The sequence below is a fragment of the Mustela erminea genome, chromosome 13, assembly GCF_009829155.1.
Source record: "Mustela erminea isolate mMusErm1 chromosome 13, mMusErm1.Pri, whole genome shotgun sequence".
In the NCBI taxonomy this organism is placed as follows: domain Eukaryota; kingdom Metazoa; phylum Chordata; class Mammalia; order Carnivora; family Mustelidae; genus Mustela; species Mustela erminea.
Window position 1 is genome coordinate 77,579,973 of NC_045626.1, and position 14,742 is coordinate 77,594,714.

General features: G+C 44.8%; 1 long non-coding RNA gene across 2 annotated transcripts; it reads right to left on the minus strand.

The window, feature by feature from the left end:
* Positions 1 to 3,481: 3,481 nt before the first annotated feature.
* LOC116572013 lies at positions 3,482 to 14,243 on the minus strand. 2 transcript variants are annotated; one of them, XR_004278088.1, is made up of 3 exons: positions 13,537 to 14,243; positions 3,860 to 4,196; positions 3,482 to 3,690 (listed from the first exon to the last, which is right to left on the minus strand). It is a non-coding gene; the product is annotated as an uncharacterized LOC116572013 (long non-coding RNA). The 2 variants fall into 2 exon arrangements; XR_004278089.1 differs by lacking the exon at positions 13,537 to 14,243 and adding an exon at positions 4,493 to 4,534.
* Between the last annotated feature and the right edge of the window lie 499 nt (positions 14,244 to 14,742).

Sequence of the window (14,742 nt, forward strand, 5' to 3'; positions counted from 1 at the left end):
TCCAAAACTTCGACAGAATCCATTTCTGTTGTTTTAATCCACTCATTTTGTGATAATCTGTTCCAGCAGCCCCACAAAACAAGCACACCACGCATCTTCCTTCGGTTTCACTTCCCTCTTCTCAAAATGTGACTTTCCCAGGCCTGGGGATAGCAGGACGGCTCTGAGGGCTTAGGATCATAGAAGGAGGCTCTGCACGGCTCTGTAGAGGTAGTGACTTAAAATATAATATTAGGCATCACTGAATTTTCAATTAAATAAAAAGAAAATTCCCAGGTGATTCTAACACACAGGGATGGGGGAAGGAACCCCTGCCACACATCCTGTTTGTAAGCTGCTGTTTTACATAAGATGTAAACATTCATTTACGCCAAATGGAACTGAGTTTAAATCCTGATTTTTAATCCTGTATGTTAGCTGGGTGACCCTGGGCAAGTTTCTTAACTTATATAAGCTTCAGTTTCCTTATAATAAAGAATAAAAACCGAATCACTGAACTTACAGGGCCATTAGCAGGTTAAACGACATAATTATGTATCTCTTTGCCTATATTTTTCTGTGATCTACATATACTGGATACAAAACATATGTTAATGAATATGCTAGGTAAGAAATGTAACACATAATAGGTACAAAATAAACTCTGGCTAACATAATCAGCTTTTTGTCTTGGAAAACTTCCCTCTCTCCCTCCTTCCCTCCTTTCTTCCTTCTCCTTAGAATCCACTGATGGAGAAAGGGCTAGTGTCCAAGATCTATTAAGAATTTATCAAACTTGGGCGCCTGGGTGGCTCAGTGGGTTAAGCCGCTGCCTTCGGCTCAGGTCATGATCTCAGGGTCCTGGGATCGAGTCCCGCATCGGGCTCTCTGCTCAGCAGGGGGCCTGCTTCCCTCCCCCTCTCTCTGCCTGCCTCTCTGCCTACTGTGATCTCTGTCTGTCAAATAAATAAATAAAATCTTAAAAAAAAAAGAATTTATCAAACTCAATACCAAAAAACCAAATAATCCAGTCAAGAAATGGGCAGAAGACATGGACAGACATTTCTCCAAAGAAGACATACAAATGGCCAACAGACACATGAAAAAATGCTCCATATCACTTGGCATCACGGAAATAAAAATCAGAACCACAATGACATACCACCTCACTCCAGTCTGAATGGCTAAAATTAACAAAACAGAAAACAATAAATGTTGGTGAGGATGTGGAGAGAGAGGAAACCTCCTACACTGTTGGTGGGAATGCAAGCTGGTGCAGCCACTATGGAAAACAGTATGGAGGCTCCTCTGAAGTAAAAAATAGAGCCCTACGACCCAGCAATTACACTACGGGCTATTTGTTCCAAAGATACAAATGTAGTGATCCGAAGGGGCATCTGCATTCCAATGTTTATTGCAGCAACGTCCACAATAGCCAAACTAGGCAAAGAGCCTAGAAGTCCATTGACAGATGAATGGACAAAGAAGATTATATGTAATCTTCTATATATATGAATAGTACTCTATATATATGAATAGTACTCAGCCATCAAAAAGGATAAAGGATAAATACTTATAATTTATATTGACACAGATGGAACTGGAGGGTATTATACTGAGTGAAATAAGTCCATCAGAGAAAGATAATTATTTTTATATAAGTTTATTAACATATATTATTTGTTTCAGGGGTACAGGGATACAGGGCTGTGATTCACAGCACTCACCATAGCACATACCCTCCCCAACGTCTATCACTCAGCCACCCGATACCTTCCCACCCCCAGCAACCCCCAGTTTGTTTCCTGAGATTAAGAGTCTCTTATGGTTTGTCTCTTTCTCTGGTTTCATCTTGTTTCATTTTCCCCTCCCTTCCCCTGTGATCCTCTGTCTTGTTTCTCAAATTCCTCATATCAGGGAGATCATAGGAGAAAGACAATTATGTGGTTTCACTCATATGCGGACTATAAGAAACGGTGAAGAGGATCATGGGAGAAGGGAGGGTAAACTGAATGGGAGGTCATCAGAGTGGAAGAAAAGCCATGAGAGACATTTAAGTATATGAACCAAACTGAGGGTTGCTGGAGGGGAGGTGGGTTGGGGGACGGGTAACCGGATGATGGACATTCAGGAGGGCACGTGATGCAATGAGCACTGGGTGTTATAAGCAACTGATACATTATTGAACACTACATCTGAAACTAATGCTGTGCCCTATGTTTGCTAATCGAATTTAAGTTAAAAAAAAAAAAAAAAAAGAATCCCCTGATGGTCTAATACTATAAGAATAAGAGTAAACAGGACAAGAACCCTCCTTTGCCAAGACTAAAAAATCACCTTGAAATCCGCTCAATCTCTGACTCGATTAAGGGTGGTCTTCCCTCTCCTAACTGCTAGCAATCAATCAAAAGTATCGCTCTCTGAAGAGTGATGTTATTCAAAGCCTCAAGATATTTATATAATTTTTTTTTTCGTAGAGGAGAGCTGTCCTTTTGGAGGATTTATGGCCTTCTGAAGAGGGAAACAGTCAATGACAGCAGCTTGGCAGGGAGGGGGCAGAAGGATGAACCCCAAGGCTCACTCTCCTCTTGCCTGCTTCTCTGTTGCAGATACCTCCGATCTGTAATTGGCCCCCCAACAGCAAGGTCCAACTAGATGCCACAGGGCGAAGGAGCCCGTTGACGAGTCCATACAGGTCAGCCTCCGGAAGCACTGAACGTGGTGGTGAGGAGTAGAGAATGGGTAGGGTAGAACCTGAGCAAAGAGAAAACATCCAGCAGGATCTTCAACATACGTGAAGTTTGAAAAAACCAAAGAGAGGAAAACAAAGTATATCACAGGCTGACTTTCAGGCAAGAGAGAGAGGAGAGAGATGGACTGAGAGAGGTCTGGGCCCAGCAGGACAGGATGGCAGAGTCAAGGTGAGGTCTGGGCCCAGCAGGTCAGGATGGCAAAGTCAAGGAAGCAGGTGTACTTACCATGTGGCCATTTCCACGAGCATGGGTGTGGGGGGCAAGGACAAAGTGCAGGGACCGCGGGCTAGAATCCTTGAAGCTGAGGCCATCTCTAGGGGATGAGGGGAGGGTCTGAAGGAGAGAGATCTTGTAGAGAAAGGGGCCTTGGGAGGAGTGGTGATCTGTAGCTGAGAGACCTAGCCAGTCTGAGGCAAACTGAGGCAAACTCGCACTAAGGATGCCCCAAACACTCCCCACTTCTTTCCTCTGATCTCCTCCTGGGGGCTCCCATTGGCTCGACCCACCTAGAAGCCAGAAGGCACAGGAGCCAGTTGGGGCCCTACAAGTAGAAAGTGGATGTGAAGCTGGGGTGGGCAGGGGCACAAGCCATTGTATAGCCTAAAGCCTATCTTCCTTTACAGGGGATGGCCTTTTGTTGTATTTCAATTTTTTCCTAACTCGTGTGCCCGAGTCACTTTAAAAACACACCAATAAAAGTAACTGTGGGTTCCTTTCCCCGTTTTGCACCCAGAAGCTGAGAGTATTACCCTTTGAAAAGAAGAGGCAAGAACCAGCGGCTTCTCATCCCAGGCACAAAGCTTGGGCATAACAGCTTCTTCCCCGGATCCCAGAGCGCTCAGCATTCTGGATGAGGCTGCTCGATTGATGGTTACCACGACAAGTTGGAAATGTCCAGATCTGTGTTTCTCTGACCCCAAATGCATCTCTTCCCCAGGCTGCGTTTCCCCCTGTTCTTCTGAAAAGTGACAGGTAAGAGTTTCATCCACCACTGTTGTTCCCTTTACCCCCTCCCTCGTGCCTCTCTTCCCTCCCTCCCATTTTTCCCCTGTAATTTCCTTTTATAACTTATAATTTTGAGCTCACAATTCAATTCACCATTTGGGAGGCAATTTTCCCGCTCTTACCTTCTTTCAGGCGTCCTTGTTTAGACAGTCTGGATGGGGTAGCCCAATTTTTCAATTTCCTGACAATATCTTCCTTGAAGACTCTCTCTGCCACCCCTCTTGGGTTTTGTCCTCTGCTGCCGTCCGCATCCTGGTCAAGGACAGCCTCAGAAGGACACAGCAGTTTCTTGTCTGACAGTCCCCTGACTTCCGGCACTTTGGTAGAAACTGTCCTTCTCGTAGCTTCGGTGACAGTTCCTTCTTGATATAATGTGCTCTTTCAAACAGGTGTTGAGGAATATGACATATTGGAATATATAATAGTTGCATTTGAATATACACCTTCTTCAGACAGTAGCTAAAAGAAGAAAGGGACCTCACTGGTGTGGAAAATCCATTCAAAGGATTTGCATATCTTCCATCCTGACCCCCACCTCTTTATATGTTCTGATATTCCCAGTTTTGTCCGCAAACTTCTCCCACTAAAGAATCCTGAAATTAAGACAGACCCTTTCCCTCTTCTTTTTACAGCAACACCTGTCTGTGCTGAGGACATTTAAAACAAAGAGTTAAGGAAAACAAACAAACAAACAAAACCACTGTTAATATTTGGGTATATTTCTCTTCTTGGAAGGGTTTTAGGAGTATATTTACCTTTCAAAACAAAAATAAGCTTTAATGAGGGGCGCCTGGGTGGCTCAGTGGATTAAGCCGCTGCCTTCAGCTCAGGTCATGACCCCAGGGTCCTGGGATCGAGCCCCTGCATCGGGCTCTCTGCTCTGTGGGGAGCCTGCTCCCTCCTCTCTCTCTGCCGGCCTCTTGCTGACTTGTGATCTCTGTCTGTCAAATAAATAAATAAAATAAATTTTTAAAATTAAAAAAAATAGGCTTTAATGAATTTTTAAAATTACTGTAGGAGTAAGTTAAATTTAAATTTATCATAGAAGTAAACTTTTTTTTTCTTTTTAAAGCAAGATTTAAAAGGTATACAAGGAAAATGAAAAACACCAAAATCCCTCCTCCCCCATGTAGGGATAGTAATTTAGTCTTTCGGTACACATAATGATGTGGGAAAGGTATTAGGGCTCAAAGACGAGGCCAAGAAAGAATTCTTGAGATGTTTTTGGTGTAAAAAGGTGATTTTATTAAAGCAGGGGAACAGGACCCAAGGGCAGAAAGAACTGCCCTGGGGTCATGAGGAGGGGCGCATCAGATACTGGAGTTGGGAAGGGATTAGGGACAGTGTAAGTCTCGAAGGAATTTTGGAAGCAAGGTTTCCAGGACGTTGAAGGGCTAGCTATAGCTGGGAAAGGTTATTTATTACTGTGTAGTAAAACCTTAGTGACAAGACCCTTCAGATGTGTAGCGGTGGGCCACAGGCTTTGGGGGTGATTGCCAAGACGTATCTTAGGGGGTTTGGAGATGCAGGAAATTTCTAAAGGAATTTTTATACATTAAAGTACACTTATAGGATTGGGGAGAAGGGGAAGGGGGGCTCAAGCTAGGATTGCATTTTGCCCTTAGCAAAGTATTAACATTGAGGCAGTGGAGTCCCTAGAGGAATGTCACTTGGCCTATTTCAAGGATTTGTCAATGGACTGTAGGTAGTAAGGAAATTTATTAATTTTTCTTCTGCCTTGGTTTCCCACATCATATCCACATCTACATCTGTGTCTTGTCTCTTCTATTGTTTTCTTTGACAAAAATTAGATTTTTACTTTTTTTTAACTTACTGACATCTTTCACTCTCAGCAAGTACTGATTTTCACCTTTAGCTTTCATACTTTCTGTACCATGGTGAGAAATACATTTGCAACTATGATCTAGTTCACTGTTGTGTCCAGCACCTCTCAGTTTCTAATTGGAATAAAAGTTTCATGAACCACTACTCACCTCTATTATATATGATGTACTCTGGTTATTTCCCTATTTTGTTCTTTTTCATTAAAAAAAAATGCTGGTTATGACCCAGTAAATTGATTTCAAGACCCACTAATGGGTTATGACTTACATTTTGAAAAACATTCTCCTAGGCCACAATTTTAATGGCTTTATTGTGTTTTGAACTGCAGAGTTTTTAAGTTGCATGGAATGGAGAGGAAGTCTTGTCCTGCCTCTTCACTGAATAGGCAGGGGAGTGAAAATTTATTTTCTCAATAGCTGGTACAAGAATTCTCCTCAGGGAGGGAATTTTCTTTGTTTAGGGAAATACTTTATAACTGCTTATAGTGGGAAAGGATGTTGCATTGGGAGTAGCTATACAAAGAATAAACAGGAATTTGGAATGGAGATCATTGAGCCCGGTGGCAGAAGTGGGCAGACGCTTAGTTAGCAAAACAAAGAATGTCTAGGAACTAAACTATCTGATATTGAATTTATATTATTTGCATTGCTACCCTGTGAATTCATCTACTCTCTCAAGTTTTCAGTGAAGTTTAGTATCAGGTGTCTTTGGGAGGAAGTGATAGAGATAAAAAATCAGATTGGATTAAGAAAAAATAAGCTGGGAATGTTTATTTGCTTATGAACTGAATACACGAGACATGGGTGGGTTCAGAGTCCGGGGCCTTAAATCATGTTATTTGTTAGGGTATGGAGTCGACCACCCCTCAATTAGACAGAGAACACTCTCGATAATGCAAGTCACACAGCGAGGTTTATTTCCAGCTAGCTGGGGTCCAAGTATCCGCCCGGCACAGCGGGTTTCAACAAGGACCCCGAGCACTCAAAGCCAAGGTTTATATAGCATTTTCAAGGCACTTTTCCATAGCTACATACATATCTTGCGCCCCACTTTGACAGTTTAACTTTGTTTAACCTTTTGCCACCCCAGCATCATCCTGGCGCCATCCTGGCGGTTAAGTGAGACTTAGGTTTAGAAGAAATTTAACTTTATTTACATTTCCTTCTGCCTCAGCCTCCCTCAGTTTTATGGTGTGGAGGGCGACCTTAGGCTTTGAGGAACTGAGCCCTTTGTCTCTGGAAATTGGGCCATTGAAGAGATAGCCCTTTTTGAGGACATTTGCAAACCAAGGGAGATTCTTGTCTTACAGGATTGTGATTTCTGCAAGTTAACTATTTGTTTTCTTTAACATCTGGTCCCTGTGGCGCCATCACCTAACTGCCCTGGTGGTATATGATTAAGTTGTTTCTTAGGTTTTAGCTACTTTCTCTTATCTCAAGTTACGTGTGCAGTGTGGGCTGGTTAGGGACGCTCAGTAAAATGGCTTCCCGGCCTTCAGGATGGCCATTCTTATGCTAACCCACTCTTACAGTGCAAGGTACCAGCTTTTGCTTTGCCAAGATGGCTGTACTTATGTCAGGGCTAGACTCGAGGTGGGTACAGCCTTGTTTTTCTTGGCCTCCACACCTGGAGCTGGTTTCCAGGACTTGTTTTTAAGTCCCCTGGGGGAAGGGGAGAAGGGACAGTAAAATAGGTCCTTACATTATTGACAATGGTATCTCTCTCTCTCTCTCTCTTTTTTTTTAAAGATTTTATTTATTTATTTGACAAAGAGAGCACAAGTAGGAAGAGCAGTAGGCATAGGGAGAAGCAGAGAGTCCGATTAGGGGCTCCATCCCAGGACCCAAGGATCATGAGCTGAGCCAAAGGCAGCCGCTTAACCGAATGAGCCACCCAAGTGCCCCAACATTTGGAGTCCTTTTCTATCTCTTTTTTTGGTTCTGTGAAAATTAAGAAAAAGGAAACCTCCTTTAGAATGGAGTTGGGAGGCCAGTAGGGGGAGCTCTGGTGCCCTACCATTCCTTGTCAATTACAGAACCAAAGAGGAGAGGAACCTTGCCTTAGGTGGTAAAGTAGTTTGGTGGTAAAAGGCTTTCCTCCTGCCCTGGCAACAGCCCAGCCAGTGAGAGACTGTCACAACTCAGCCAATGAGAAGCCACTGTACTTCAAACTCCAAGTTTACTCCAGTGGACTTTTTTTTTTTTTTTTTTTTTTTTTACGATTTTGTTTGTTTAGGGACGCCTGGGTGGCTCAGTGGGCTAAAGCCTCTGCCTTCGGCTCAGGTCATGATCCCAGGATCCTGGGATCGAGTCCCCCATCGGGCTCCCTGCTCAGCAGGGAGCCTGCTTCCATTCCTCTCTCTCTCTCTCTGCCTGCTTCTCTGCCGCCGTGTGATCTCTATCAAATAAATAAATAAAAATCTTTAAAAGAAAGATTTTTATTTATTTATTTGACAGACAGACAGAGATCACACGGAGGCAGAGAGGCAGGCAGAGAGAGAGGAGGAAGCAGGCTCCTCGATGAGCAGAGAGCCCTATGTGGGGCCGATCCCAGGACCCTGGGACCACGACCATGACCTGAACCCAAGTCAGAGGCTTTAACCCACCAAGTCACCCAGGTGCCCCACTCCAGTGGACTTTTTTTTTCTTTTTAAAGATTTTATTTATTTGTTTGACAGAGAGAGATCACAAGAGATGGAGAGGCAGGCAGAGAGAGAGGGAAGCAGGCTGCCCGCCGAGCAGAGAGCCCGACGCGGGACTCGATCCCAGGACCCTGAGATCACGACCCGAGCCGAAGGCAGCGGTTCAACCCACTGAGCCACCCAGGCGCTTAACAGCCTTCCCAACTCCCACTGTCCTCTATGAAAGAGGGTTCCTCTCCTTTGCCCTGAGGACTTGCCTATGGTTTTGCAGTAGCTGGCTTGTCCTTTATTGTAATCCTCTGCTATTCCTCAGAAAATGCATTTTTTTGCTGCTAAATTAATTGGCAGTTTTATTTTTTAGGCCAACTGTTCATTCCCAGCTATTGATTCCTAGTTTTTTTTTTCTTTGTTTTTTTTTTTTTTTCCCCAAAAGGCCCACAGCTAATTCTCATTTGATTGACTAGGATCATAGGGCCATCTTTGATTGATGATTTGGCCATCTTAATCACTGTGGCTATGGCGATGGGATGCTCTGATGGGCCAGGCCTGGATCACCTGCTCACCCTCAGAGCCAGAGATGGCCTCGCATCCATATTTACTTGGTTTGAGGTGGGTGTAGAGTGGTTTCCAGAAAATTCGGTTCACATTGGAAGAGTCAGAGGTGGGCATCAAATAAGCTATATGGGCTTCAAATGAGCAGTTAGCTTGGTGGAGGCTGAGGAAGGAGCTGAATTCCTTTGTATCCTGTACAAAGATAACTATTTTAAGCTTGTCTAGATCATGAAGGAAAGAGGATCCTTGAGGATATCCGGGTTGCATAAACTGGGTAACTGAAGCCCAGAGAGTTTCAAAAACCTGCCCCAAATCACGCAGCTTATTTTTATTATATTTTATAATATATACAATATAATAAAATATAATATATATTATATTTATTATGTGTGTGTATACATATACAATATATACATTATATCTAATTTTTATTAGAGCCCAGATGGAGCGCAGTCTCCTGCTGAGGCTCAGCAGTGTGTCCGCTCATGCAACATTTCCTCTTTTCCGCTGCCCCCATCAAACCCTGAAAATGTCCCAAGGCTCTTTCTCCCTGAGTGCATGCCCTCATGAGCCCCGCACCCATGCCTTGGGGCTGCCTGGGGGCTCTGCATGGCACCTGAAGGAGAAGCTTATTTAAGAGTCGGGTTCTAGTCTTTTCAGGAGACTGGCAGCTCACATGTCTGGAAGAGAGGCTCAGAATGCAAGATCTAAGAAGAAAGGCAAACCCAAGCATCATCATCAGTAGAACAAGCAGGAGTAACCAGGAGGGGACATGCTGCTGTAGAAAGGGGACTGATTATTGTGCACTTCCTATTTAGTATATATCTTAGTGTATTATTTTATTTAATCTTCAGGAAACAGAAAGTGAGGGGAATTGGTATTGAGAATGGCATTGGTATTGAGTATTGAGATGGCAATGGTATTGGTATTGAGAATTGTGAAGGGTCTGGAATATGATTGAATGAGTCAGTGAATGCACGAATGGAGTTTATGCTTGTATTAGTCAGCTCGGGCTGCTGTAACAAAGTAGCAGGAAGTAGGTGGCTTAAACGATAGAAATGTATTCCCGCACAGTTCTGGAGCGAGAAGGGCAAGATCAAGGCATCAGCAGGGTTGGTTCCTTCTCAGGGCTGGGAGAATCTGGTCCACACCTCTCTCCTAGCATCTGGTGGCTGGTGGCAGTCTCTGATGTATAACTAACCCCAACCTCTGCCTTCATCTTCTCATGTCTTTCTCCCTGTGTGCATGTCTGTCTGGGCCCAAATTCCCCCCCTTTATAAGGAGCTGACCATACTGGATTAGGGACCCACCTACTCAAGTCTGACCTCATCTATACTGAACTGATTGTACCTGCTCTGACCATATTTCCAAACCAGGGGTGGGGGGGAGGGTCAAGACTTTGGCTTCTGAATTTTGACACACAATTTCACCTGTGATGATATATAAGCAGAATCATGAGAAAAGCCAGGTTAAGCAAGAGGAAACAGGTGTCTTTACTTTGGGGCCTCTGTTGAGGTTTCACCACCTCGCTGCACAATCTCTCACACACACACACACCACCACTGAGGCCTTCAGTGTATGGTGGAAATGACACTGTGTGACATCTGAGGCTGGATCATAAAAGGACATACCACTTCAACCTTGTTTGCTGGCATATTAGGCTGCCCTGTCCTAAGGGACATGTGGAGACTCTGTGGTCAGCAGTCCCAGCTGAGTCCACCCCTCTGGGTATCCGTTTGAGTTGCCAGACAGGTGAAAGCAAAGTTAACTAGGAAATGGGACTTCTGGCTGTAGCTGTTATAATTCCAGCTGTTGGAGGAGGCACTGGAGTTGAAAGCCCAGCCACAGTGGAATAAAGATGAATGGTCCCTCCTGTATATAAGTACATGCATATACACATACATACACACTTTATATATGTCACATATACATAAAGTATTAGTATTATAAGGTGTAAGTGATATAGAAGACATAGTATTATATAGTATTATATAGAAGACTATTATATAATTATATAGAAAACATTAGTATTATGTAATATCTTACATATAACGTATTAGTCTGGGTGCTTTAGGTAAACAGAACCAGTAAAGTGTATACGTGATTTTCAAAATCTGCAGGGTGGGACTGGAGACCTAGGGAAGGGTAGATGCTGCAGCTTGAGTCCCAACATGGTCTGCAGGCAAAATTCCCTTACTCGGGAGAGTTTGTGTGTGTGTGTGTGTGTGTGTGTGTGTGTGTGTGTGTGTGAGAAAACCTTCAACTGATTGGGTGAGGCCCACCCACATTATGGAGGATTAATTTGCTTTACCTAAAGACTACTGATCTGTTAATCTCATCTAAGAAACACCTTCATGGTGACATGTACATGAGTGTTTGATCAAACACTTGGGTACTGTGGGCACAGCCAAGCTGTGGCCTAACCAAACCATCATTGGCTGTTTGTTGTGCAGCAATAGATAACGGAACAGCCTGTGGCAGTCTCCTGCTGTGTGCTGTGACTTTCCAAGTGGATGATAATACGCCACATTGTGCAGTTTTATTTGGTCAAACTTCCCAACCTCCTTCCCTCCCCCTATTTTGTATTACATGTGTCTTTTTTAACAGAGACCTCTGGGTGTGCTGTTCTGCAGAACACCTCTTAACAAGCTTGAGTGTAGCACTTCAGAGCAGACTTGGGTTCAGTTCTTGACGGAGATTCTAGCTGTGTGACCTTGAGTAAATTATTTAACCTCTCTGAGCCTCAATATCTTCATCTATAAAGGGAGACAATCATACTGGCCTCACTGCTGTTGTGAGGAGTAAATAAATGGGCCATGGAAAGGGCTCATTCCAGCAGCTGGACACACAGTTATTCATTCATTCATTCATTCATTCATTCATTCATTCACCAACAGGACCCAGATTTTACCAGTCTGTTGTGCTCTTTCTCCTTTTAAGGCCTTCATTGTGATGCTTAAACTCTCATTTTCTAGAAGCTTCTCTCCCTTTCAGTTTCTCTTTCTTCCTTTCTATTTCCCCTCTTATTTTCTTTTTATTTTCCTTTGTAAAATCAGGTTTCTCCCCCCATCCCTGGAGGACATGTGCATGTTTCACAAATTCATCTTGTTTGTCACCTCAGCCAGCCGCTGCTCTCTGGACCACTGCTTCACATTTCCCACGAGGCACTGCTCTCTCTGCTTCAGCTCCCTTCCTTCTGCCTTCAGCTGCTGCGGCTGTGCCCTGTGCGCTTCCCCTCCAGCACAGGACGGACCCTGCTGCCCAGGGTGACAGTAAGAACAGGCTCCATCTTTTATGCTGACTTGACTGGATTGTTCCAGGATTGAATGCTCCAGCTACCTGCCGGAGGTACCATGCTCAGAGCCCACCATGGATCCAACCCCATGGACATTTACAGAGCTCCCTCTACCCTGTGAGCATCTACAGTGTTCTTGGCATTGCCTGCCTGAAAGGGAGTTCACATGGCCTGCCTGGCCTAAGACTGGCCTTTCTGCTTCCTCATTGCCTAACCTCATTCCAGGATGTCTGTCCGTGGGAATTTCCACTCCTCAAAGGGCACCCCACTATCAGGTAGATCATGGGCCCCATGGCTCTCTGCTGGACAACTTTAATATCATTACTATACCTTTTTTCTTAGACTGAGGTTAAGAGACATGAAGTCAGGATGACATTCCCATACTCTGGCCACGTGCACCTGCAGCACTGCGCTCCTACTACATTCTTGAAATAATTTCCCCACGGGCCCCTTTTCTCCTCCCATCCGATGGTTAGGGATGAATTTGTCCAAGGCAGTAGCCATAGCTTCATCTGGCTACTGAGCACCTGAAATGCGGTGAGTCCTAATGAAGTCATGTTGTAAGGATGAAATGTAGGCAAGCTTCAAAGACAGTACTAAAAAATGGGATGCCAAAATATCTCAACCGTTTTTATCTGCTTACATGTCCAAAGACAATACTTTCTGTATCTTAAGTGAAATAAAATATCTTACTAAAACCAATCTCACCAATTTCCCCTTTTTAAAAATGGCTCCTAGAAAAGTCTAAAAGTGCACTATGTGACCAGTGTGATATCTGTACCAGACAACCTCAGAGCAGAACCTGGGGCATACTCAACAGTTTCCAGATGAATAAGCCTCTGAAATAAGAAAACTAGGTAAGGAAGGGAGTTTGCTAAAAGCGAGGAAGCTCCGGAGATCTGGGATCACTTTCCTAACCTCCCTGTGACCCGGGGGGCCTTGTCCTCCTCCTCTCAAGCGTCTCAATACCTGGAACGTTCTCCCCGCCTCTCTGCCTTCCGCCTTCATGTGGCTCATCCCTTCTCTCTTCTTCTAACGTTAGCCCCTCCCCCTTTCATCTGCTCCGAGAGATATTTCCCAACACCCCAAACTCCTGCTAAAAACGTCATCTTGCTAGGGGTGCCTGGGTGGCTCAGGTTATGTTCTCGGAGTCCCAGAATCGAGCTCTGATTCTGGCTTTCTGCTCAGCGGAGAACCTGCTTCTTCTCCCTCTGCCTGCTGCTCTGCCTACTTGTGTTCTCTCTCTATCTCACTGTCCAATATTTATTTATTAAATAAACAAAATCTTTGGGGGGAGGGGAAGACGCTGAAGGACCATTTCCAAGCTGCCTCTGGACGTCTGGGGGTGTTCTACAATCCCTACCCCACGGAACACTCTGACGGTCATCCACTGTTTTCATCTGCCCAGCATCCATCTCCCCTCTTCTGGGTACAGCCCCCAGATTTCTCCTTGGGGATTCACCCACCTGACATCCTCAGTCCATCTCCTTCAAACAACACCGGCCTCGTTCTCCAGAGACGACATCGGGCATGTGACCCAGATCTAGCCAATCAGTGTAGTTCTTCCTTCGGCCACAGTGATTGGCTCAAGCATGGGCACGTGACCCAAACTGATCCAATGGCGTTCAATTCTAGGAGCTGAGAGGCTGGGAGCTTGAGAGTTCTGGGGACCCTCTTTCCCAAGAGAAGGAAGCTAGCTCAGGAAGACAGGTGAGGCGTGTCCAGAGAGCCTGAGCCCTGTGACTTGCTTGAAGCCGCTGAATTGAGCTATGCCTGAACGAGGCTTTATGGTCGACTTTTTAGTTCCAGGAGCCCGTGCATTCCCTTTTTTTGGTTCATGTCCTTTCCATGCGAGGTTAAATGATTCGTGACCGAAAGCCAGGGTAGCGTTGCCTCCTCGCTGCTCCCGTTCGCGTACCCTGGTCATCCCAGGTAGTCTGCAATAGGAAAGGGAAATTTCACTAGGAAAAGGTAATTTCTTTCAGGCTTCCTGCGTTGTCTCGGAAGAGTCTGGTTTAAAGCCCCAGCAGAGATACTTAGGATTGGCCAATGAGAGCAAGGAGCCAGGATGGTGAATGTGTGCCAACAAATAACTCAAACGGGCGAAACTCTTGGGGTTTTATAATTATGTGAAAAAAACAGAGATTTCTGTAAGGCAGGGGGTCAGCCCATTAAAATTCTCCCAGGAGCTCAGGGCTCCTGAATGCTTGTTTCTGATAATCTTGTTTATATCCCGGGGTAAATAAATCTGTCTTTTGTTCTGTGTTATTCAACTCTCAGCACTGTTTGTAATTAAAGGGGTGGAGGGTGGAGACATGAGTGAGTTCTTTAATTGGCTCTGTTCTGGGTGACTCCGAGTAAGGAAAAAAAAAAAGGCACTTGTGGGCAGGAGTTGGGGGTGGTCTGCTCTGCCCTGGGAAATGGTGATAAAACTCTGGGCAGCTGGTGATCAAGTGGCAAAGGGGTGGAAATCCATCGTCATTAGTGTGATGGATGAGCACAGGCTGAGCCTTTGCGGGTCTGTGCCAGGATTCTCCTGAGACACGGAGAGAACCCGAGTGAAGGTCTGGTTTCAGAAGTCACCCCCGTGCCGCGAGGTAGAATATTACTCCAGGTGGACTTATTATTCACCCTCTACTTTGTTTAACCATGTCCCTGGGGGGTGGAAGGGA